Source organism: Lepisma saccharinum, chromosome 18 (genome assembly GCF_977018435.1).
Source record: "Lepisma saccharinum chromosome 18, izLepSacc3.1, whole genome shotgun sequence".
Classification (NCBI taxonomy): Eukaryota; Metazoa; Arthropoda; class Insecta; order Zygentoma; family Lepismatidae; genus Lepisma; species Lepisma saccharinum.
In genome coordinates, this window is record NC_139246.1 from 5812935 (window position 1) to 5838883 (window position 25949).

At 37.1% G+C, this 25949-nt stretch overlaps 3 pseudogenes; 1 reads left to right on the forward strand and 2 right to left on the reverse strand.

Moving 5' to 3' along the window:
- Positions 1 to 292: 292 nt before the first annotated feature.
- Positions 293 to 2026, reverse strand: LOC146002356 (tubulin beta-4B chain pseudogene; annotated as a pseudogene).
- Positions 2027 to 11226: 9200 nt separating this feature from the next.
- On the forward strand, positions 11227 to 12895 carry LOC146002357 (tubulin beta-4B chain pseudogene; annotated as a pseudogene).
- A 5240-nt stretch (positions 12896 to 18135) lies between these two features.
- On the reverse strand, positions 18136 to 19831 carry LOC146002358 (tubulin beta chain pseudogene; annotated as a pseudogene).
- Between the last annotated feature and the right edge of the window lie 6118 nt (positions 19832 to 25949).

The following is a 25949-nucleotide window of genomic DNA, read 5'->3' on the forward strand; positions in this document are numbered from 1 at the left end:
TAACTATGTTCGCTAAGAGCACGCGTTCGATATGAACACGTTCGCTAACAGCACGGCCCCACAGAAAACAATTCTCAATAAAGAAGAAAAGACAACAAGAATTTTTACTTATCTTTCTCGGAAAGTGAACAGTTGTTGTTACAACAGTGATAATTTTCGATTTTGCACACGCATAATGTTTCTTTTCTTGTACATGTGTTATATTTTCTCATTTACATACTGTATAACAGAAGGAACGTTATGTTTGTATAAAAGTCTAACTTAGATCTTGTTATAACAAAGTAAATATTGATTCTGTTAATAATTATGTATTGTACATTCATACAGTGATTTGACAATAAAAACAAATATAACTACTCAAAATAGTAAGTTTCTAGATAAATTTTTTGAGTTATGTAAAACTCACTTTGTTTATGTATGAACAGAATGACCATTGACTATGGTCTTTAAATAGCAAAATCATTAATAAAAAGTGCATTGACTTTTGGAATAATAGCTTATCCTATTACAGATAATAAAAATAATATAAATTGTATTTGAGTGTTCATTAACCATGAATGTCAGTTAATAACTTCATCCTTTCTTTTGAAGTAGTATCTTGTTTTTATTCCATCTCAACATCTGCTTCCTCTCCCTCAGTCTCTGTTCCTATACCGGCTTCCTGGTACTGCTGGTACTCCTGAATGACGTCATTCACATTGTTTTCTGCTTCGGCAAACTCTGCTTCATCCATGCCCTCGCCAGTGTACCAGTGTACAAAGGCTTTCCTTCTATACATGGCAGTGAACTGCTCACTGATTCGCTTAAACAGTTCCATAATCGCTGTGGAATTCCCAATAAATGTAGCAGACATTTTAAGTCCTCTTGGTGGAATATCACACACGGCGGTTTTCATGTTATTCGGTATCCATTCGACAAAATAACTACTGTTTTTGTCATGTATATTGACCATCTGTTCCTCCACCTCTTTCATGGACATTCTTCCTCTAAAAATGGCGCCAACCGTTAGATAACGTCCGTGTCTGGGATCACAAGCAGCCATCATGTTCTTGGCGTCGAAAATTTGTTGGGTTAGTTCAGAAACAGTAAGTGCACGATACTGTTGGCAGTCACGGGACGTTAAAGGTGCAAAACCTGGCATGAAAAAGTGCAAGCGCGGGAAAACGACCATATTCACCGCCAGTTTGCGAAGATCAGAGTTCAACTGGCCAGGAAACCTAAGGCAGGTTGTCACACCAGACATAGTTGCTGACACTAAATGGTTCAAATCACCGTATGTAGGATTTTGCAGTTTCAGGGTTCTGAAACAAATGTCATACAATGCTTCATTGTCGATACAGAAAGTCATATCGGTGTTTTCAACCAGCTGATTTGACGCTAGAATAGCATTGTAAGGTTCTACCACTGTATCGGAAACTTTCGGTGATGGAACAATGCTGAAAGATTTTGTTATTCTATCAGGGTACTCTTCGTTGATTTTTGTCATTAGTAAAGTTCCTAGGCCAGAACCAGTTCCACCTCCAAGTGAATGTGTCAATTGGAATCCTTGCAGACAATCGCACCCTTCTGCTTCTCTCCTTATGATATCCATTATGTTACTAACCAGATCTGCTCCATCCGTGTAATATCCTTTCGCCCAGTTGTTACCAGCACCACCTTGACCGAAGACGAAATTGTCCGGTCGGAAGATTTGCCCGAAAGGTCCTGATTTGACTGAATCCATCGTTCCTGGTTCCAAGTCCATAAGAATAGCTCTAGGTACGTATTTTCCTTGAGATGCCTCGTTGAAATATATGTTTATCCTTTCCAACTGCAGATCTGAGTCACCATGGTACGTACCGGTAGGGTCAATGCCATGTTCATCGGCAATCACTTCCCAAAATTTGGCACCAATTTGATTTCCACACTGACCAGCTTGAATATGAACTATTTCCCTCATTTTTAAAGCCGAACATTAATATTCCTTCACTTTTAAATAAAAATTATCTTTCTTCTGTCGCAGAGCACTGGATTGTTTACACTTAGTTTGCAGTCAACGCTATCGAGAAAATTTCGTCTTTTTCTTTTCATAATTTCAATCAATGTCTTTCTTGCTATTCAGCCAACCATTAATACTTTTGGTTAGATAAATCAAGGAGGTGTAATCTTAAGCTCAAAATATTTGCGTTTGTGTCCATGATATAAATTATTGTCTACGAGTAAGTACCATTATCTCTTATAAAGTAAAAAAATCATGACGAACTCTCTTCTTCTTCCAATGCTGTAGAATAATTATATTTTTAATTAGATTAAGCTAAATAACAATCCAATATTGAATATTCATGACCCACATATATTTTTGTTTTCAATGCAAGGTTATCAAATAAAACATATAGTTTAAAGCACATGACTCACATTATTAAGACTCTAATTAATTATAAAGCCTTGAAATTATATTTGTTTTAGTAGTACTTGGAGGATGGTAAAAGTGATGCAAAGCTAGTATTTTGTAGTTTTAATTTATAAACATTGTTCGATATTCTTATCTAAATAAAAATTCGACAACTTTTATTAAACTGCTAATGCATAACTGGAAAAAGAGAACAAAAGTGTTACGCTAATATACATAAATGCACTTACCATAGATATGGGAAAAACTGCTAAGCGGTAATCCCAAATAAAAGTAAATAAAAATAAATAAATACACATACAGAATTAGTGCCGAATTTAGATTAAGGTTTGACTCATCTTGTGAAATGTGTTGTCAATAAAGGCATTCCTTATTTATGCTTCAGCTGCATATTTAACATACAATGTTTTCTTTAAATAACAAAACATTATTAAATAAATTTATGAATGCTATGAGTCAGGATCTAAAGGATTATTTGAATTACATGCACGTAGATCTAATCAAGCTACAATATTATCGATTTTCCTTCGGCATTGGTTTTATGTGAACTACCCTTTGCTTTCTACAGCAGATTTGCAGTAACTGTCACGTTAAGAAGATAAGATCCAACAAGCAAATTAGGACATTGATCTATGAATAATGACACCGTGACTCATTTACCGCATTGCCTCCTTTACATATACTAGTTTCAAAAGTGTTTATACTAATTTACTTTTCTCCATTATGTTTTTCAACTATATAAACACTCGTAATTTTCTTTATTCTGTACATTTATAAACATTTTGCATAATTGTATAGCTTAACTAATTAAATCATGTAGGGTAAAAAAATCTATTTTTAAAGTAACATAATCAGTGTAAAATAAACTGTAAGCTTAAGTGTAACCCTACTTCAAATAATAAATAAGTAAATAACAATAATAATGTTTACACGTAGAGTGAATAATTTTGTTTTCAAACTGAATTATTTCCTCGCGAAATATGAACCAATTGCAGAAAATATTCAGGTGGGAAGAACATAAATATATCCAAATTTATAATTATATAATACGTTGGCTTACTTGAATGTTAATTTCCTCTACAATATAGAATAATTTATTTGTTTCGCATAGTAAAGTACATTTTCAAAATGGGAATACATATTATTACAAAGTAGGCAAAACGTGCATCACGATTTTAATTCTGTTTTAAAGTCTTATGTATTTTTAAGGGGTGGATTGTACAGTGGGATCCATGAGTATTACCATGCAAATTGTGCATGACTATTTTCATTAATTTTTCTCTTACATCCTATGTGTTTTTAAGCGATGGATTCTTGTATGCTGGTGCAGAAGTTGTCAACAGCTTGTTTTGAGTTTTCTTTTAATTCTTGAAGCTCTTATTGGGTCCAATAAAGTGCACGAACATGTTGGTGGACAATTTGCACGGCAATACTCATGGATCCCGCTGTACACTCGTCTCACGTAGTACTCCGGTTGTTTGCTTCTTTATACAGCGTATTTTCAGAAGATGCAAATAAATCAACCTACCAGTGTATCAATACGTTGTATAAAACACGCCTTATTTGTTAAATTTGTTGACCCTGTACTGATTCTAACAAGGTGGAATACATATAGATTGGTCATTTGAACTCATTTCGTGCTCGGTAATTTTTCAGGCTGAGACTGGAGACTCTCAAAAATTTGCACGAAGCAACAGTTCAAAAACTACTCTTCTTCAATCAAGACTTTTCAAGGGCAATTCAGTGTATGTTCAGGTACAGTGGGATCCATTAGTATTACCGTGCAAATTGTCCATGACTATTTTCACTAATTTTTCTCTTACATCCTATTATTTTTAATCGATGGATTATTATGTATGCTGGTGCAGAAGTTGTCAACAGCTTCTTTTGAGTTTTATTTTAATCTTGAAGCTCTTATTGGGTCAAAGAAAGGTGCACGAACATGGTGATGGACAATTTGCATGGTAATACTTAAGGATCCCACTCTACACGTGGCTAATTATTTACTTCACACTGTTAATGGAAAGTTGAGGTCCTCCACATGACGTCATCTGATAGTGTTCGATGAACATCACTAGCAGAACAACCTATATAAATTTCACCTTCTGATTCTGGAACAGAGATAATATACTGCTGGACAAAGAAAACCGGACACCTTAATATTTGACATCTGAAATTCAATGACAGCTCGCAGGTATATTACAGAATGTTTGGCAGATCATGTAGTACCATATGCACCATTCATAGGCTCGGACTTTGTTTATGCATTCGTACTTAATTCAGTTTCTGCAACATTTAGTTAGCCTTCAAATCGGAGCTTTTATCGACCCATTGCGTTATCACAAAAAATGCAAGTGTCCGGTTTATTTTGTCCAGCAGTATACAATGCTTATATGGAGATTTTGGTTCTACCCCTAAACCGCACATTGCACAAAATCTTAGAGTACGGAAGGGTTCAGAGAAATCATGTGTGACGTCAGTTGAAGCCATTTTCGCTTTCGTACATATCATTAATAAAGGCATAACAAATAAATGTAAGCATGTTTACCAGTGGAGGGCAATCTTGATCCACTCAAATAGGGTTGTTGAAGGTCCACGAACCCATACATTCCAATGGGTTCTATTGGGTTCCGCTGTAGAACCGGAACCTATTTTCTCCAATAATTTAGATTCGGTCCAAGTTGCGTATTGTTTCATTGGAAAAAAGGTTCCTGGACCGTATTTAAATTGATCGGGAAAAAAAGGCTCCTGGACCGAATTGAAATACTTTACAGATAAAAAAAGGTTCTTTACGGTCTAGAACCCATTCACTCTTGCTGATTTTCTCCCCTGGACCGGAATTGAATTTATTTAAAATGCCTGAACCTTTATCAAACTTTCTCTCCACTAATTTCTTCTGCTTTTCATATTTTCTGTCACTTCCGTTGTTGCTATCGAAAGCTGCGCGATAGGACACCACGGCTCCCGGGTTCGAATTTCGACCGGGACGTGGGTGTTCTTTGTTAGTGTTCCTTCATCAATTTCGTCAATTTTTTTTTATTATCCACAGCAGCGTTAATTCACTGATTTCCATTATTTACCGGAGTGACAATAAATCCTAAGAAGAGAATTCATTCCACTGAAAATAGTGACACTTTGTATAAGGATTGCACCCAGAACTAGTTACTTCAAACAATTATTATTAATTAATAACTACAAGTCCTAAAATTAATTGAAGAGGTTTTATCGGGCAATCAGCCAGGTGATTTCCGGAAAGGCTTCCGAGCTTTCGAGAGCTAACGTCACTCTCATCTTCAGGGAATGAAGTGCAGAGATATGTCAGGCTGACGTTATATGTATTTGGTGTGGGAGGGGTCCGATGTAGATGGCGGGCCAATCAGGTGGCGTTTCTCCGACGTCCGCGCTCCGAGTCGCCTATCGCTAACCAAGCTGGGTTCAGTTAGAGTCCCTTGTCCCTGTTGAGGTTGTCCTTTTCCCCGTGTATGGCTATTGCTTCTTTGATGAGACGGTCCCAGTAATTTGATGATTTATTGATGATCTCGGTGGTTGTGAAATCAACTCTATGGCCTCCTGGATTGAATGTTCTGCTAACCCTGATTTTTATTCCTAAAATGAAGTTTGAATAGTCCTATTTCCCTCTTTTTTAGAACCTAAGAATCCGTTCCGTATGCATAACATCGTCACTCACTCTCATCGTCGCGATTAGCCAAAAGTGGCAGAAAAGTGACGTAGTCTAAAACAAATCAACCAATCAATCACACTTACGATTAAGATTAATGATAATTCCATGTAATAAGTGAAAGGGCAAGTTCATAAGAACATCAGTGTCCTGACCGGGAATGGATGCCAAACTATTAGGAATAGTTTTTCCAGATTATTTCATTCTGGGTAGTCCCTGGTGTGTGGCTTACGCTATCGTCTTCCATTCAAAGGATCGCGGGTTCAATTCCCAGTGGAGGAACACTGGGCAATGGATCTACTTTAGCCTGTCTGATCATAAAGTGGACTAAAAAATGCCAAATTCACTTCACCTTCTCATTGTCTATAATTCCATTACTTCATTACTCCAAGTGTTAGCCCTGAACAACTCTGACTTACTGGAGAACTGCAAAATAACCCTCCCTAAAACTTTATTTCTGTGAAATCAGAATTAGAATTTGCTCCGCATCCAAAATCAGGTCTTGTACAGACCAATAGCCGAAGTGGAGCCTCGGTCAGCGATAGATTATCCTCCCAGACACTGTTTATATCCTACTTTGCTCTATAACGAAGCATATAGACGCATTTACCGTATAAGAAATTATGAAACACCCTGTATAGTATAAACAACATGTGGAGCGTGTCACCACACAAACCTATAAGAAATTGTGAAATACCTTGTATAGTATAAACAACATATGAAGCGTGTCACCACACAAACCTATAAGAAATTGTGAAACACTCTGTATAGTATAAACAACATACGGAGCGTGTTACCACACAAACCTATAAGAAATTATGAAACACCCTGTATAGTATAAACAACATGTGGAGCGTGTCAGCACACAAAACTATAAGAAATTGTGAAATACCTTGTATAGTATAAACAACATACGGAGCGTGTCACCACACAAACCTATAAGAAATTATGAAACACCCTGTATAGTATAAACAACATGTGGAGCGTGTCACCACACAAACCTATAAGAAATTGTGAAATACCTTGTATAGTATAAACAACATACGGAGCGTGTCACCACACAAACCTATAAGAAATTGTGAAATACCTTGTATAGTATAAACAACATACGGAGCGTGTCACCACACAAACCTATAAGAAATTATGAAACACCCTGTATAGTATAAACAACATGTGGAGCGTGTCACCACACAAACCTATAAGAAATTGTGAAATACCTTGTATAGTATAAACAACATACGGAGCGTGTCACCACACAAACCTATAAGAAATTATGAAACACCCTGTATAGTATAAACAACATGTGGAGCGTGTCACCACACAAACCTATAAGAAATTGTGAAATACCTTGTATAGTATAAACAACATACGGAGCGTGTCACCACACAAACCTATAAGAAATTATGAAACACCCTGTATAGTATAAACAACATGTGGAGCGTGTCACCACACAAACCTATAAGAAATTGTGAAACACACTGTAAAGTGTAAACAAAGTATAGAGCGTGTCACCACACATACCGTATAAGAAATTGTGAAACACCCTGTATAGTATAAACAACATACGGAGCGTGTTACCACACAAACCTATAAGAAATTGTGAAACACTATGTATAGTATAAACAACATACGGAGCGTGTCACCACACAAACTTATAAGAAATTGTAATACACCCTGTATAGTATAAACAACGTAGTATAGAGCGTCTCACCACACAAATCGTATAAGAAATTGTGAAACACCCTGTACAGTATAAACAACATATGGAGCGTGTCACCACACAAACCTATAAGAAATTGTGAAACACTCTGTATAGTATAAACAACGTAGTATAGAGCGTGTTACCACACAAACGGTATAAGAAATTGTGAAACACCCTGTATAGTATAAACAACATACGGAGCGTGTCACCACACAAACTCCCACCGGGAATCGAACCCGGGAGAACTCACATCAAAGCCGAGACCGCCTATTCTACTGTTTGGAATAATGTTAACGGTGAATCGATATCTTCATCCTGCATTAGCATCAATACTATTGCAACATTGTTGATATTTTACACATACAGAGAGTATCTATAATGTTTACCTTAAGATACAAGGGCGAGAAATACGGCACAATGTAGCTGGCAAAATTTGAATTTTCTTAATTCATCACTACTGTTTCTGTCTCCAAATAAGGGATCCGTGTACGTAAGCCCTTTTCCCTGAGCCCTTCATCAGGATTATGTGCGAGCATATTGATTACTGGTCCTTCTTATACAATGCTCTACAATTATTAACGCCAGTACCATTTAACGTGAAAAGGGATTTTTCGTTTTACTTTAATTTTCTGGAACATAATTTTCGATACACATTTCTTGGTCATTTTTCATTTTCATCCAAGATAATAAATAAGCAGTCTTTCTGATTGAGATTATGAATGAGAAGTGTCTAGGAATGAACCTTGAAGTTGAAAGGTGTGCAAATGCATATATTTTTAAGAATTGGAAACAATTTATCAGAAAATGCTAATGTCTATCTCTTAGCTCCTTTAATATATATGTACATGTTCATTAGTTAACGCATCAATGTATGAGACATGTCATTACATGGACGTCCTTTAGTGATATATCACACACTGCCATTTAAAGTACAAATTAAGTTTTGTCGTGATTATTCTTATTATGCAGAATCAGCAGAAGCATAATCTTTCATACGGAACGTACTAATTTTCTCTAAGGTACACTCCGGATAATGCATGGTTTAGAAGAAGAAAGGAATGTCCACAATCCAGTGTCTTTTTACAGTCACGTTGCGTAACATGTCTGTAACGAAGTACAGTACCAATGGGCATGTATGCCCATGTCCATTAGTTACTGTAGCACATTATGAGACACGTCATTTAATGGGTGTTTCCCCATAAATTTATTTATTACAGGTTCATGTATTATTCTAAACAGGGATTGCTGATTACATGTAGTACTATATGAATGTGAAACTTGGCCCATTACATGAAAGGAGGAACATAAATTAAGAGTATTTGAAAATAAAATCCTTAGAAAAATACTTGGACCCAAAAGGGATGAGGAGACAGGTGAATGGAGAAGGATACATAATTTAGAACTGCACAATACGTTTTCATGTCCAAAATATGTTTTCAATATGGCCACCTTGCAGTTCCGCGACACGGCGAAGGCGAAAACACATGTTGTCGAAAACACGTTTCAACGTTTCCTTCGAAATTGTTGCAGTTATCTTCCTGACTATATCTTTCAGTTTTTGAATAGTCCTAGAGCCAGATTTAAAACTTCTTGTTTCAGCTATCCCCGCAAGTAAAATTGCATGGATTTAAGTCTGGACTTGTAGGAGGCCACAACATGCCACAGTTGAACATTTCAGAATGTTGATTCGAAATAACAAGAAGTCGGAAATGCTTGTTCAGGAAATCAAGAGCGTGCAGCCTGCCCCATCTTGTTGAAACCACTATCTTTATATTAGAATGCGTTTGCGTCGCAGTTCTGGGAAAGGTATTGAGCATTTCCAGTTAATTTTCAGAGGTGACGTACTCCTCGAAAAAAAAATAATAGAAGGTGAAAATAACACCATGTCTCGAAATTGCACACCAGACGAGAATTTTCTCGGGATGGTGCAACGACTCTTGAAACTCATGTGTGTTCTCGGTAACCCAAAATCGAATGTTTTGTTTATTCACTTCCGCGGTGAGATGAAAATAAGCCTTGTCGTTTACCCATAAAATTTACAAGCGTTTCCTGTCTCTGAAAACCATTGCAACGCGGGAAATATTGACAAACTATTGGCGCCAACTATTAGTAAAACTTCGAACCTTCATATTTCCAACGGTACCTTGTGTAAGTTTCTATCTGTTGTAGTATTTTTTTAAATGAAGATTTAAATCAGTGCAAATCAACGGAAACACCCTGTAGTAAAGTCTTAGGCTTCCAGAGGGCAAGAAACTACTACTCTTCACTGGTGTGGAAGGGACGCCATCCAAGGAATTTTTTCTCAGGGAGCAGAGTAAGATTTCACATCTTGCCCTTTAGCCATGCAAACTTTTATTCTTATTATAATTATCATTGCTTTGTTATTATTATTATTACATGCCCGCCTCCATAGCGGAGTGGTTATCACAGTGTGCTACGACGCCAGGGGTTACGGGTTCGAATCCCGTCCTGGGTATGCGTGTTCTTCGTGAGTGTCCATTCATCAATTTCATCATGTCATTACTCATCCCCGTCTTCTCAAATTAGCCAAAAGAGAAGTAAAATAAAGCAAATCAATCAATCAAATCAGTTTTCATTGAAAATACTTTGACGTTGTATACAAGTTAAGATTCCAATCTGCTATTTAGATAAAATATCGCTACAATTTCAACATTCGAATTACATGAACTTCTTCCAGATATATCAGGAGGGAGCAAGCGCCCCCTCTGCTTCCACCCTATGAACGCCCTTGGCGCCATCTTTTAAAATGACTGTATTGTAGCCTTTGTGTTGTTTTTTTAATAAAAGTAAATTTGAGCTGCATACAATCTATCTGTCACATAATTTTTGTCGGACTCTGTAAAGTTCTCATTTGACTCTCCGTCGTATCTAACCTTTGGTATCTAAAAAGGAACTAAAACTTCATGAAAATCCAAAAAACCAATTTACCTATTACAGGCGAAATTCATAGTGTTTAAATATTATTGATGAACATTTATTGTAAGATTCGTCACAATTTACTACGTAGAAATGTAAAAAAAATAATGCAAGCTCTTCCAGGAAGTTGTAAGTATTACATATCTTCACACTTTATAAAAAATCATTTCTCTGTAGATCATTTATTCAAACCCAAAGACGACAATAATCTTATTAGTCATTTCTGTTTCACGTTCAGTAATATATTAACCCAAAAATAGTTTTACAAGTTGGGATCTATAAATTCAAAACAAATAATACTGTCGTATTATGAGATAGGACGGAGAAAAGTTTGTGCAAGGGGAAAATAGGTAAATACCTTATATTTTTCCCTTTATTTAATGCACACGAAAATTAGTTATCTTTAACTTAGCAATGTATCATATAGAACAATTGAAAATCATTTATTTGCAACCTATATTTTCAATAATCGTGACTTGCAACATTGATTAAAACAAAATCCTGTAGTTGCTTAGCAACACTTGTTACTTTGCTGGAGAAAATTTCGTTCGTTAATTTTAGTTATTTCTGTACGAATTTTACGAAATTCCTAAAAGGTTTAGATCAATTTGAAGGAAACATCAACAAATTGTTTTGTGCTAGTGAAAGTTAAACTAAGTCTTACAGAATGAGGGAAATTCTTCATCTTCAAGCTGGCCAGTGCGGAAATCAAATTGGAGGAAAATTCTGGGAAGTTATATGCGACGAACATGGCATTGATCCTACTGGAACCTATCATGGTGATTCAGATCTGCAGCTTGAGCGCATAAACGTGTATTACAACGAAGCTACCGGTGGAAAGTATGTACCCCGAGCAATTTTGGTTGATTTGGAACCTGGGACCATGGACTCCATCAGATCAGGACCTTTCGGACAAATCTTCCGACCTGACAACTTCGTGTTCGGCCAGAGTGGAGCTGGAAATAATTTCGCCAAAGGTTTTGTGACAGAAGGAGCTGAGATAGTTGAGTCCGTGATGGATGTGGTGAGGAAAGAAGCAGAGAGCTGTGATTGTCTTCAAGGATTCCAGCTAACACATTCTCTCGGAGGTGGGTCAGGATCTGGTATGGGTTCGTTGCTTCTGACGAAGATCAGAGAAGAGTATCCTGATAGAATTATAAGTACTTTCAGTGTTATTCCATCTCCTAAAGTATCAGATGTCGTAGTAGAACCGTACAATGCCACTCTGGCAATCTGCCAACTTGTAAGTTGCACGGACATGACATTCTGCATTGACAACGAAGCATTATACGACATTTGCTTCAGAACACTGAAATTAACTACGCCAACGTACGGTGACTTGAATCATTTGGTCTCTGCCACTATCACAGGTATTACTACTTGCCTTAGATTTCCAGGACAACTCAACTCAGATCTGCGAAAACTGGCTGTGAATCTTGTTCCGTTTTCTCATCTTCATTTCTTTATACCTGGTTTCGCTCCCCTCACTTCACGTGGAAGCCAACAGTACCGTTCACTCACCGTGCCTGAACTAACGCAGCAAATGTTCGATGCCAAGAACATGATGGCTGCTTGCGATCCTCGTCATGGACGCTACTTGACAGTGGCAGCTATTTTCAGAGGGAGAATGTCGATGAAAGAAGTGGAGGAACAGATGCTGAATGTACATGACAAGAACAGCAGTTATTTCGCCGAGTGGATTCCGAATAGCATGAAAACTGCAGTTTGCGATATTCCACCAAGAGGCCTGAAGATGTCTGCAACGTTCATAGGGAACTCAACGGCTGTGGTGGAGTCATTGAAACGTGTTTCGGAGCAATTTTCCGCCATGTTCCGCAGGAAAGCGTTCGTGCATTGGTACGCCGGAGAGGGACTGGCAGAAACAGAGTTCACAGAGGCCGAAAGGGCGCTAAACGACATGATTGACGAATACTTGCAATACCAAGAAGCCCGAGCCGGAGGTGAAGGTGAAGGTGGAGAAGGAGGGGACGAAGGGGAAGGAGAATAACCCCAGCGATATTTCGTTCTAATATACCACGACAAAGTACATAATTATTTAGGACATAAAAAAATGATAAAAAATATTTATGCATGTTTAAAATGTACGTGTGGAACTTTTTGTCATATATTTTGAGATGTGTGTTTGTTTATAGGGCATATTTTTTAAGAATATAATTTACTATGATTATGAACATGTTTTATTGAATTATTCATCTTACTTGAAGAAATGTCGACGTCAAAAATAGGCTAAACATGCAATGAAGGTTGTAAAAGTCTAATGAAAGCAATAATTGATTAGTGGAAACGGGTTAATAAAATTACAATATCTATATTAGTATCGTGAAAGTATTTAAAGAAAATTATACACGTATGTCATAACAGAAGCATTCACATTTGGAACTTTTCAAAACTTTGCGAATCAGCATTTAGATTATAGTTTGTTCAGTGGTTTTTATATATATATAGCCTACATTTATGTTGCAAATGCTTAATGATTATTCCTTCTTCAACAGGGATAAAAATGAGTACAAGTCAATCGTATTAATGAAAGACAAGACCTAACCATTTTAAAACATATTTAGTAAACTCTAACATTTAACAATGTTTAGGTTTTAATAAGTCTTACACTTTCTTCTTCAGACATATTTGAACACCAAAAAATGTGGCAATTCAATTTGTGACAATGGTGTTCTTTGTGCTTATAAAATCAAGCGTTTCCACATGTAAGAAAAATAACTATGATTAATTTGAAAGGAAGCCATATTCAAGACATGTAACCTAATGAGGTTTTTTCAATTCCTGTGCTGTTATTTACAGAAGAAAGTGAAGTTTAGTTTAAGCGACTAAACTTACATCTGATTGACTCAAGGAGTGTATTTATATATGTGTTTGTGTGTGTGTGTGTGTGTGTGTGTGTGTAATCAGTGAATCAATATTGTTCATATTGGTTTCTAAAAGTGATAATGAAAAGTTTACCGTCGATTAAAAATGACAATTTATTATGACTGTACATTTGTATTCCTGTCTAGATATTATTAGAATAATGAAATCAAGAAGAGATACGTAGGTAGACTATGTGGCACGAATGAGAGAGGATGGAAGAGTTTACAGGATTCTTGTTGGGAAACCTGATGGTAAGAGATCTGTATGAAGGCGGAGGAATAACGTTGAGATGGACCTAAAGGAAATTGGCAGGGATGGAAAAGATTGGATTGATCTTGCTCAGGATTGAGACAGATCGCAGGCTTGTGTTGCTGCAGGCATAAACCTTCGGGTTTAAGAAGGCTAGAGAAATATTTAGTTATTATGACAATCTCCACAGTTTGACATATTTACTTTTTAGCAAGTTACCTTGCTTTTGGCACAACGTCTGTAAGTCGTAACCTACCAAATAATTTGTACTGTACAGTGGGATCCACGAGTATTACCGTGCAAATTGTCCATCACCATGTTCGTACACTTTATTTGACCCAATAAGAGCTTCAAGAATTAAGACAAAACTCAAAACAAGCTGTTGACAACTTCTGCACCAGCATACATAAAAATCCATCGCTTAAAAACACATAAGATGTAAGATAAACATTAATGAAAATAATCATGGACAATTTGCACGGTAATACTCATGGATCCCACTGTACACTGAAAAATCTCACAGAGGCTTATATGAGGAACAAAACAAACATTAATGTTAATGAATGTAATTATAGTTTGATTCTGATAATCGAAAGAATAACATTTCAATCATAAGAATACTAGATATTTTATTATTATACTGAAACTAACTTGGTCAACGAATTTTTTGGAGCTCCCACAGGGAATCGATACCGGACCCATTCGCACTATAGACAACAGCACTAACCATGTCTGACAGCACACCCAGCTTACAACAAACGCCAAAACTAAATGCTAAAAGCTCTAAAACTGGGCCTCCTAACCTAACCACAATATTAGACCTAAACGGAATTGTAGGACAGGAATTGTTAGCTTAGGAGGCTCAGATTTAGAGCTTTTAGCATTTATTTTTGGCATTTGTTGCAATCTGGGTGACCAGCACATAACAACACGATTTGTGGGAGCTCATACCGGAACCATTTCTTGCAAAATTCAAGATTTAGGTAGCTTGAGTCATTGTTTCACATACTTTCCTTTCCTTGTACACATTGCGTTCTTCCTTGTTTAAAAATAAAATTTAACTCCCGTATTAAAGCATATACATAAAGAAGCCATAAATAAATAAGGTTAGTTTATTTGGGCAATAGTTGAGGTTCTCATACGTATTTGTATTTTCAATTACTTTATATAGAAAATATTTTTCTTGAAACAAAAAAGAGAATAATCCAAGTAGAGATCCTAAGTACTTGAAATTGTTTTATTACAAGTATGTAAAATTAGTCAGTCCAAACATTTTAGTTTTAACAAACTTGACTTTGCTCCAAGGTGTTGTGCACATTTTAATGCGTGTAAATAGATAATAAATAAGCGAAAAACACAATCTGAATGGCAAGTTCTGAAATATATATTATATTTTAGAGAATTTGTGATATACTTTACATTTTACTCACGTATTGCTAAAAAAATACTTTTTGCATGTGAAACTTAACTAGTTGTTTCAGCTTCGTTATTCAGACACAGTGCACGTTCATTTCTGTGTCTTAGTAGTTTTTTAAATAATATTGGAGCAACTTAAAAGATTTATTAAATAATTGTGGAGAAAACCTCCAAGCTGAAACCACTAATATCAATTTTTGGGAATTTTTGGTAGTGTACAAAATTATTAATATAAATTCACTCAAGTTAGGTAGATAACAGGTGAATCAATTAGTTCAGTGACCGGGCATTGGGTGATAAATGATGACATTACTTTGGAGGAGAAGGGGTAATTATTCTGTATATGTAGTACAGTGGGATCCATGAGTATTACCGTGCAAATTGTCCATCACCATGTTCATGCACTTTATTTGACCCAATAAGAGCTTCAAGAATTAAAAGAAAACTCAAAACAAGCTCTTGATAACATCTGCACCAGCATACATAAAAACTCATCGTTTAAAAATTCATTGCATGTAAGATAAAAATTAATGAAAATAGTCATGGACAATTTGCACGATAATACTCATGGATCCCACTGTACAGTCAAGCATGTGAAATGTACAGTGGGATGCATAAGTATTACCAAGCAAATTGTCCATCAGCATGTTCCTGCACTTTATTTTACGCAATGAGAGCTACATGAATTGAAACAAGCCGGCCCTCGTGGTGGAGTGGTTAGAACATCGCGCTACGACGACAGGGGTCCTGGGTTCGAATCCCGGCCTGAGCATGGATGTGTGTGAGTGTCCATTCTTCAATTTCATCATATCATCACTCATCTCCATCTTCGCAAATTAGCAAAAAGGTGGCACAAAAGGCGAAGAAAAATAAAGCAAATAAATAAATAAATTGAAACGAAATGTCAAACAAGCTGCTGATAACCTCCACAATAGCATACTTAAAAATCTATTCTTTAAAGACACACAGGATGGAAGATAAAAATTGCCATGGACAATTTACCGAGCAATACTTGTGTATCCCACTGTACAAAAGTATTGCCGATTTACTTGTGCCGGTTAAACTTGCAATATGAACAGGGGCGTAACTTGAGATCTATTTAGGGGGGAGGCAAAATCGAACGTGGGGCTTAACGTTGTGGGTTGGACAAATTCAAAAAGTTTCCTATACCGTAAAGATAGCGTCCAGACTATTATGCTAATAGCCTAACTGTTAAATTTGCGAAATCATAAGAAATTCTCATTACTCTGCTTCTCAGGTCTGAATTAACAAAAGTGAAATTGACTTCTAATAATAAACCTGTATTTTGAGGGGGGACAAGTGTCCCCTACCCCCACCAAGTTGTTTTTAAACCATGTATAATGCCCACATAAAATGACCATGGCACTTATTATTCGGACACAAGTTACATTCATTCCAGAATGTTGATATGGCTTCAAACAGAGATAACCGGATCCAGAAATACCCATGTCCGGAGAAGTAATAGATCCGGTTACCCCAAACCCCGGAAAACGGTTCTTGTATCCGAATCCGGATACCCGGTTCCTACCGGATCAAATCCGGATATTTTCGGAACCGGGTAACCGCAAATTGTTCTCCATGTCTAGTTTGAAACATGCGAGGGTATTCTTTCGGTTGCTGAACGCCTGCTAAACCTCAAATTAGACTCTCTGTATTTGTTTGATTGATTCTTATAGTACGATCTGTAGCTAAAAGCTGTTGAAACTGTTAACAGAAGAACTAAAACCGTAAAACTGATTTTATGGTAAGCTAAGAACTGAAGCTCCCGTCTGAACATTACATGTCGTCAAGGTATGTGAGAGGATGGGAAGTAGAGCTCTAGACATTCACGATCTAGACCAATTTGTTGAGGTGATTTGTTCCTCACCACGCTCCGACCGCCTTCATCCCTCAGGTACAATTTTTTTAAAGAAAAAACTGATTTTGCTACATATGCTGAGTATTCAAGTCTTAGACGTCATAATTATTCTTCTAAGACAAGGTCAAAGCTATCTTCACTGACGTTGATGTCTTTAACCACATATTTTCCACACGCAAATAATATAACCCTTGCACTTCCTTGGTATAATCAGCAAGTTAATTTTCCAAGCGAGAGGTTAGGTGCGGAGCTATGAACCTACACATCCTTCTTTGTATAATGTTATTAACAGTAGATCTTTTCTAATATATTTCAATACTGAGTGTGAGTTACATATTTACATTACTATTTCTTTCTAATATTAGATTAAGCGTAATGTTTATTTATATTTTGCAAAGTGTAATTATGTACTTTTTTAAATTAAACTTCAAGACAAACTTAAATTAAGAACCGATTGATCTGGAATTGATGTCTATTAACAATATTATAAATATTTGCGTTTTGAGAGTGGATATTGCGTTATTAAGGAAGGAACAAGAATCATCCCTTAAGGGAATCAAAATTTATGTTTATTTGAAGGACATATATTTTTTGTAAATATTGGAACCATTTCTGACAAATCTTCATTCTTTTTATATTCTTATATTGGCATTGCAATAAAATCCATACAAACTACAGTTTCTAAAATACGACAATTTCAGTAACCTTTCAGCACATTACAAGTTCCCTTTACTAGTAAATTTATTTGGAAACTAAATATATATCTTAAAAATATGCAAACCTAACTTTTAAAAAGTCAAACAATAATTTTTATTTAAAAATTGCATTCTCACTTTCGGAAATATTATTACATAAACTTAATATTCAAATCAGTCTTAATCATTTATAGACTTGTGTTGGTTTGAATTGACTGTCAAAAATAGGCAATCTATTTCATGTAAGTTAAGTTTCATTATGTTTTCAGAAGTGGTTCAATACAATGAAGACACACATTCAAAAGGAATAATTATTCCTTGTTTAAATTAAAAAAAGTATAATTATTTTGCAGTACATACAGTCATCTCACAATACAAGCACAATAAAATGTGGTACAATAAGTATATTAGTATAAAGAACAAACTTTCACAAAACAACAAGTACTGTAAAATTCATACAATATACTAAATCGCGTGTATTAAACAGAAAACCAGAAGGAAATATCTATTCCCCTTCAACATCCTCGTTCCCTTCGCCCTCTCCCTGTGTTCCAGCCTCTTGGTATTGCTGGTATTCTTCAATTAAATCATACAAGTTCCCATCGGCTTCTGTAAACTCATTTTCGGACATGCCTTCTCCCACGTACCAATGTATGAATGCCTTCCTCTTGAACATGGCATTGAACTGTTCCGCGACTCTCTTCAGTGACTCGACCACGGCGGTCGAATTTCCAACGAACGTAGCTGCCATTTTCAACCCTCGAGGTGGAACATCGCACACGGCAGTTTTCATGTTGTTCGGAATCCATTCTGCGAAGTAAGAACTGTTCTTGTCGTGAATGTTCATCATTTGCTCTTCTACTTCCTTCATTGAGACTCTACCTCGAAACACGGCACCTACTGTCAAGTATCGTCCGCTGCGAGGGTCGCAGGCTGACATAACGTTCTTGGCATCGAACAGCTGCTGAGCCAACTCAGGAACGGTGAGCGAACGATACTGCTGACTTCCACGTGAAGTCAGAGGAGCGAATCCAGGTATGAAGAAGTGAAGACGCGAAAATGGAACCAGATTAACAGCAAGTTTACGTAGATCTGAATTCAACTGTCCAGGAAATCTCAAACAGGTAGTAATGCCCGTAATAGTAGCAGAAACTAAGTGATTCAAGTCACCATACGTTGGCGTGGTTAGCTTCAATCTTCTGAAACATATATCGTACAACGCTTCGTTGTCGATGCAGTTTGTCATGTCGGAAGTGTGCACGAGATGACTGATGGCAAGCGTGGCGTTATAAGGTTCGACCACAACATCTGATACTTTTGGTGAAGGGATAACACTAAACGTATTGATGATCCTATCAGGATACTCCTCTCTGATCTTCGTTAGAAGCAAGGATCCCATTCCAGAACCTGACCCACCGCCAAGCGAGTGTGTTAGTTGGAAACCTTGAAGACAGTCGCAACTTTCTGCTTCTTTCCTGACTATATCCATCACCGAATCTGCTAGTTCTGCTCCCTCTGTTAAAAATCCTTTAGCAAAGTTATTGCCAGCACCACTCTGACCAAAGATGAAATTGTCTGGACGAAAAATTTGACCAAAGGGTCCTGATCTAATTGCATCCATTGTTCCGGGTTCCAAATCTATCATAACCGCTCTAGGAACATATTTACCTTGAGTAGCTTCGTTGTAGTATACGTTTATTCGTTCTAACTGCAAATCTGAGTCACCATGATAGTTCCCCTTTGGATCTATTCCGTGTTCGTCTGATATAACTTCCCAAAATTTCCCTCCAATTTGATTTCCACACTGGCCTGCTTGAAGATGAACAATTTCCCTCATTTTGGAAGACTTTTTCTTATCGAAACAAAACCGAAAAGTATGCAGGCACGCACAAATCAATTTCAGATGCAGGCACGCACAAATCAATTTCAGAATTTGGATAAAAAAATGTTAAAATTTTGGAACTGAAAAACCAAATGTGTATCGTATCAACAAAGATTTTGTTTCGAAAACATCAAATTCTAATGTTGCCAGATAATGTTATATTTTCTGTCATAGATTGTCCTCATTTTACTTTTGCAAGGGAAGAAAAATTCCCAAACAGTAATTCAACAAATTTAGAGATATTTCTCATTTTTACATTTTCTGCAAGCGTGTAGTTTATTTCCACATATTTAGATATTAATCTATGTAAATGAACAGTCAGAATATTTTATTATTGCACACACCAAGTAAATCTTATCATTTTTAATTTTTCAAGAAACTATATGTAGTACAGTCAAGCATGTGAAATGTACAGTGGGATGCATAAGTATTACCAAGCTAATTATCCATCACCATGTTCCTGCACTTCATTTTACCGGCCCTCGTGGCGGAGTGGTTAGCACATCGCGCTACGACGCCAGGGGTCTCGGGATCGAATCCCGGCCTGTTTATGGATGTTTGTGAGTGTCCATTCATCAATTTCATCATATCACTCATCCCCATCTTCGCAAATTACCCAAAAAGTGGCACAAGAGGCGAAGTTGTTGAATGGTTGTTTTAAGTCCACTTTATGCACAGAAAGGCTAATCTGGACTGGACGTACAGCTTAAAGTGGAATCCGAACCACTATGCCATGTGCCTCCACCAGGTATCGAACCCGGGATCCATTGGTAACAAGGCGACATGGAAGAGGCGATAAGAGGCGAAGTAAAATCAAGAACATAAATAAATAAATTGAAACGAAATGTCAAACAAGCTGCTGATAACCTCCACATCAACATACTTAAAAATCCATTCTTTAAAAACACACAGGATGGAAGATAAAACTTGCCATGGACAATTTACCGAACAATACTTGTGTATCCCACTGTACAAAAGTATTGCCGATTTACTCGTGACGGTTAAAGTTGCGATATGAACAGGGACGTAACTTGGGACCTATTTTGGGGGGAGACAAAATCGAACGTGGGGCTTAACGTTGTGGGTTGGACAAAATCAAAAAGTTTCCTATACCGTAAAGATAGCGTCCAGACTATTATGCTATATAGCCCAACTGTTAAATTTGCGAAATCATAAGAAATTCTCATTACTCTGCTTCTCAGGTCCGAATTAACAAAAGTGAAATTGACTTCTAATAATAAACCTGTATTTGGGGGGGGGGCAATTGCCCCCTACCCCCACCAAGTTATGGCTTTGGCTATGAAGTTATTGTAAGTTTAATTCCCAGTTTTCCACTTTCATTTCTTATCATAAACAAGATGTTCTGAAAAATGTGTTCTCTAGTCATGTCGAAATGAAAAGAATACCGCAAAAAGGTGTATTTTGTCTATTGCAGACTATTTTCCTATGGCTCGAGTTAATCGCGACGATGAGGATGAATGATGAACGCACAGGGTTGCATATAAAATTAGGACAGTGCGAAAATGAGGCCCTCTCACACTATTTTCTGTGTTTTGTAGATTGTATGAATAACAAAAGAATTATTTTCGGTGGTTGATGTATAACGTGACTAATTTATACTGTTGAGTTAACCATCACTTGGAGATACTTATAGAAGGCAGGGAATGGGGCAAGAAGTCCAAGGAAATGCCATGGCCTTCGTTAAAAGTTCCGTACTTGCATTTACGTGTACAGTCCTAAGAAAGCCGGGGAGGATTGATGGATTATAAGAACAGATTTTGAGTACATATACTAAGGCCTCCCCGATGGCGTAGTGGTAACGTCGTCGCTTTGTAATCAAGGGTTCGATACCCGGTGGAGGCACGTAGCACAGCGGTTCAGTCCCGATTAGCTTTTCTGTGCACAAAGTGGATTTGAAACAAACTCCAAAAACATACTGAGTAACAAAATGTTAGACGTCCAACGTTAGAGCTATGTTTACTACTATTGTTGTGTTTAACCCATGCAACGACCCAAGTTACGTCGTAGCAAAAGATTTATGGTTTATTTGTTTAATTTATGTACATGTTCGTTTGATTCAATGTTATTCTGTAAGTTTATCACACGTATATCGTTCCTGTATTGTCATATCTAGTGTTATGACATATGTTGGCAACTCTGCAAAAATAAGGAGTTGGTAACTATGAAAGAAGATTAAGATTTTGTGGGCTTTTTGGTTATGAAAGAAAAATATGAAAGATGACTTTATTGTAAGTCTAAGTTTGTGTTCTTGCAAGTCCTTTTGTGATAATATTGTGATTATTGTACTGCTTATAATCTGTTGGAAATAGCAGAGGTGGAATTAAATTAAAAGATTGGCCTCTGTAAGGCTTGTGTAAAGTAAGTATCTTCGTGGAAATGTCTTTTGAACGTGTGTTGTTAACGAGTTGCTAGTTAAAGTTATTGCTGTCAATAAATCGTTAATTATGCGGTGTTAAAACTATTACTTAAACCCACAAACTCTGGATGTAGATGAGTGCTCATACTCCTAGTCGGGGGAAGTAGTAAAAATTTTGGCTCCACAACGTGACGATTCGATAACAATAAGGTTTGAAAAGGAAAAGAAACCAAATAGGTATATAAGCAAAAGTCATCTAATTGTGATAGTGTTAGTGTGAAGGATACAGTGTTGATGCTCCGAGTGATGATAATTCGTCGTTACGAGAATCACGAAGGTATATATGTGGAGTGTTAATATGAATAGTGCATGAGTCTGAGGAGCAAGTCCAAGAAGACTATGGGTCTTGAGTTGGAATTTGGTTGCTGTGAAGATCTGACTGACGACGAGGAGTACTTCCAGTGTTCCCAATGTTTGAAATATAAGCATTTTTATTGTGATGGACAAGAGGTGGCAAGTTCAGAAGGTGACTTGGTTTGTAGTAACTGTCAGACCACTGTTCCCAAAGATATTGAGCCGGAGGTAATCCTTCCTACGCTTTCGCCTCCTGAACGGTTGATCCTTGAGTGGCTCTAAAGAGAGATAGAAGAACAAAAGAAAGAAAAAGAAGAACGAAAGAAGGAAAAGGGGAAGAAGAAAGCTGAAAAAGAAGCTGAGAGAAAGCGAGAACTTGAGTCTTTGATTAGAGAAGCAAAAACAAAAGAGAAGGAAGGAGAAAGATGAAGAAGAAGCTGAGAGAAGACGAGAACTTGAGTCTTTGATAGAGAAGCAAGATCAAAAGAGAAGGAAAGAGAAAGAAGATGATGAAGAGTAACATAAGGCGGATATGAATGAACTTAGGGCTCTCTTTATACAATTTAAGGAAGTCCAAGTTGATGGACTGAGAGAGGAACTTCAGAAAATTAAAGTAAGTAGCCAGCAAGAATTAGAAAAAGTAACGGAGAGAGTCAATGAGAAAGTTGGACAGGTTCTCCAAGAACAGTTACAACCTCTGGCTGACTGGAAGGAGCAAGTGGATACAAACTTTAATAATTGCCTCGAATTAATCCAGACAGTTAGTTATAAATAAGGAAGGACAAGTTGACATCCAGCCCGGAATGTTGACAACGTTGGAGACTACAGTATATGCTTTTGGACAAGAATTACAGGCTGCTGTTCAGACCATGAGCGAACAAACAAAAGACATTGAGAAAGCAGTGCAGCATCAGAAGGCAATAGTAGAAAAGACTCTAAGTGACGCTAGAAAGATAGAGGTTTCTCTAAGACAAGAAATCAAGGAACAGACCGGCTTGTTCGTCCAAAGAGTTAACGATTTGGAGATGCAATTCCATAGTTTACAATTTCAAACCGATGTTGTTATATCTGTGGGTTCTACAAGAATTTCTCCTGAATTGTAAGTTTTGAATCCAGAAGCGGGTGTTTTTGAATTATCTTCAACCACTAGAAAACATTCTGGTCATAAAGATCCAATTATTATTGAGGGAAGAAAGAGAAGCCGCGAGGGAGGAAATAATGATGAATAACCACCTAGAAGACGCCAGGCATTTAAGATGCCTCGCCTAGCCGACATAGCTCACATTCCAAAATTCAACGAGGATATTTAAGCCCAGTCTGCGGAAAAAATATCTTCGGGAGTTGAAGGTTAGTTTCGATATGTTGCAAGTCCCTCAGAACTATCGCTTAGAGATATTGCCACGCGTTTTCACAGGCAAAGCTGAACATTGCCTGTCAGGAAACATTGACAACTTTATAGATTACGCAGACTTTTGGGACAAATTTCGTAAAGAATTTGCGTTACGAAAGGCAAAGCAGTCAGAAATAGAGGATATTATCGGCAAATGCATGAAAACATGGAAAGTTACACCTGGAGTGTATATGCTGCATATCAAAACTTGTCTGACAACTTCAGTGAAGAAGTCATAACCCTGATAATAGAGCAGTTACCCTACAGAATTAGAAGACTGTGATTAGCTCATGCTCCTAAATCACTTTCTGAAGGATTTTGATATCTATGATGATCCAGACGCTTGGAATGAAGGGAAGAATATAAAAGGAAAGATACCAATAATCAGAAGAACTTCAAGGTGAGAAATGTTCTGAACCATAACCATAGATTTGGTGGTCGGTTTTCGGATTGGACAGGGTTGCATTTAAAATTAGGACAGTGAGAAAATGAGGACCTCCCACACTATTTTCTGTGTTTTGTGGATTGTATGAATTACTAAAGAATTATTTTCGGTGGTTGATGTATAACGTGACTAATATATTATATACTATTGAGTTGACCATCACTTTGAGATACTTATAGAAGGCAGGGAATGGGGCTAGAAGTCCAAGGAAATGCCATGGCCTTCGTTAAAAGTTCCGTATTTGCATTTACGTCTAGATTCCTAAGAAAACCAAAGAGGATTGATGGATTATAAAAACTGATTTTGGGTGTATATATACTGAGGCCTCCTTGATGGCGTAGTGGTAACTTCGTCGCTTTGTAATCAAGGGTTCCGGGGTTCGATACCCGGTGGAGGCACGTAGCACAGTTGTTCGGATCCCACTTTAAACTATAGGTTCAGTCCCGATTAGCTTTTCTACGCACAAAGTGGATTTGAAACAAACTCCAAAAAACATACTGAGTAACAAAGTGTTAGACGTCATGTTCACTTGTTCAGGAGCAACGTTAGAGCTATGTTTACTACTATTTTTGTTTTTAACCCATGCAACGACCCAAGTTACGTCGTAGCAAAAGATTTATGGTTTATTTGTTTAATTTATGTACATGTTCGTTTGAGTCAATGTTATTCTGTAAGTGTATCACACGTATAGGAGGGCCTGTATTGTCATATCTAGTGTTATCACATATGTTGGCAACTCTGCAAAAATAAGGAGTTGGTAACTATGAAAGAAGATTAAGATGTTGTGGGCTTTTTGGTTATGAAAGAAAAATATGAAAGATGACTTTATTGTAAGTCTAAGTTTGTGTTCTTGCAAGTCCTTTTGTGATAATATTGTGATTATTGTACTGCTTATAATCTGTTGGAAATAGCAGAGGTGGAATTAAATTAAAAGATTGGCCTCTGTAAGGCTTGTGTAAAGTAAGTATCTTCGTGGAAATGTCTTTTAAACGTGTGTTGTTAACGAGTTGCTAGTTAAAGTTATTGCTGTCAATAAATCGTTAATTATGCGATATTAAGACTATTACTTAAACCCACAAGCCCTGGGTGTAGAAAAGTGCTCATACTCCTAGTCGGGAGACGTAGCACTCATGTAATTTCCACATAAAATGGCCATGGCACTCATTATTTGGTCACAAGTTACATTCATTCCAGAATGTTGATATGGCTTCAAACAGAGATAACCGGATCCAGAAATACCCATGTCCGGAGAAGTAATAGATCCGGTTACCCCAAACCCCGGAAAACGGTTCTTGTATCCGAATCCGGATACCCGGTTCCTACCGGATCAAATCCGGATATTTTCGGAACCGGGTAACAGCAAATTGTTCTCCATGTCTAGTTTGAAACATGCGAGGGTATTCTTTCGGTTGCAGAACGCCTGCTAAACCTCAAATTAGACTCTCCAAAATACGAAAAAGAAGACGAAAACACACGGCTGTATTTCTAGTTTTGGTTGATTCTTATAGTACGATCTGTAGCTAAGAGCTGTTGAAACTGTTAACAGAAGAACTAAAACCGTAAAACTGATTTTATGGTAAGCTAAGAACTGAAGCTCCCGTCTGAACATTACATGTCGTCAAGGTATGTGAGGGGATGTCGAAGCCGAGCTCTAGACATTCACGATCTAAGC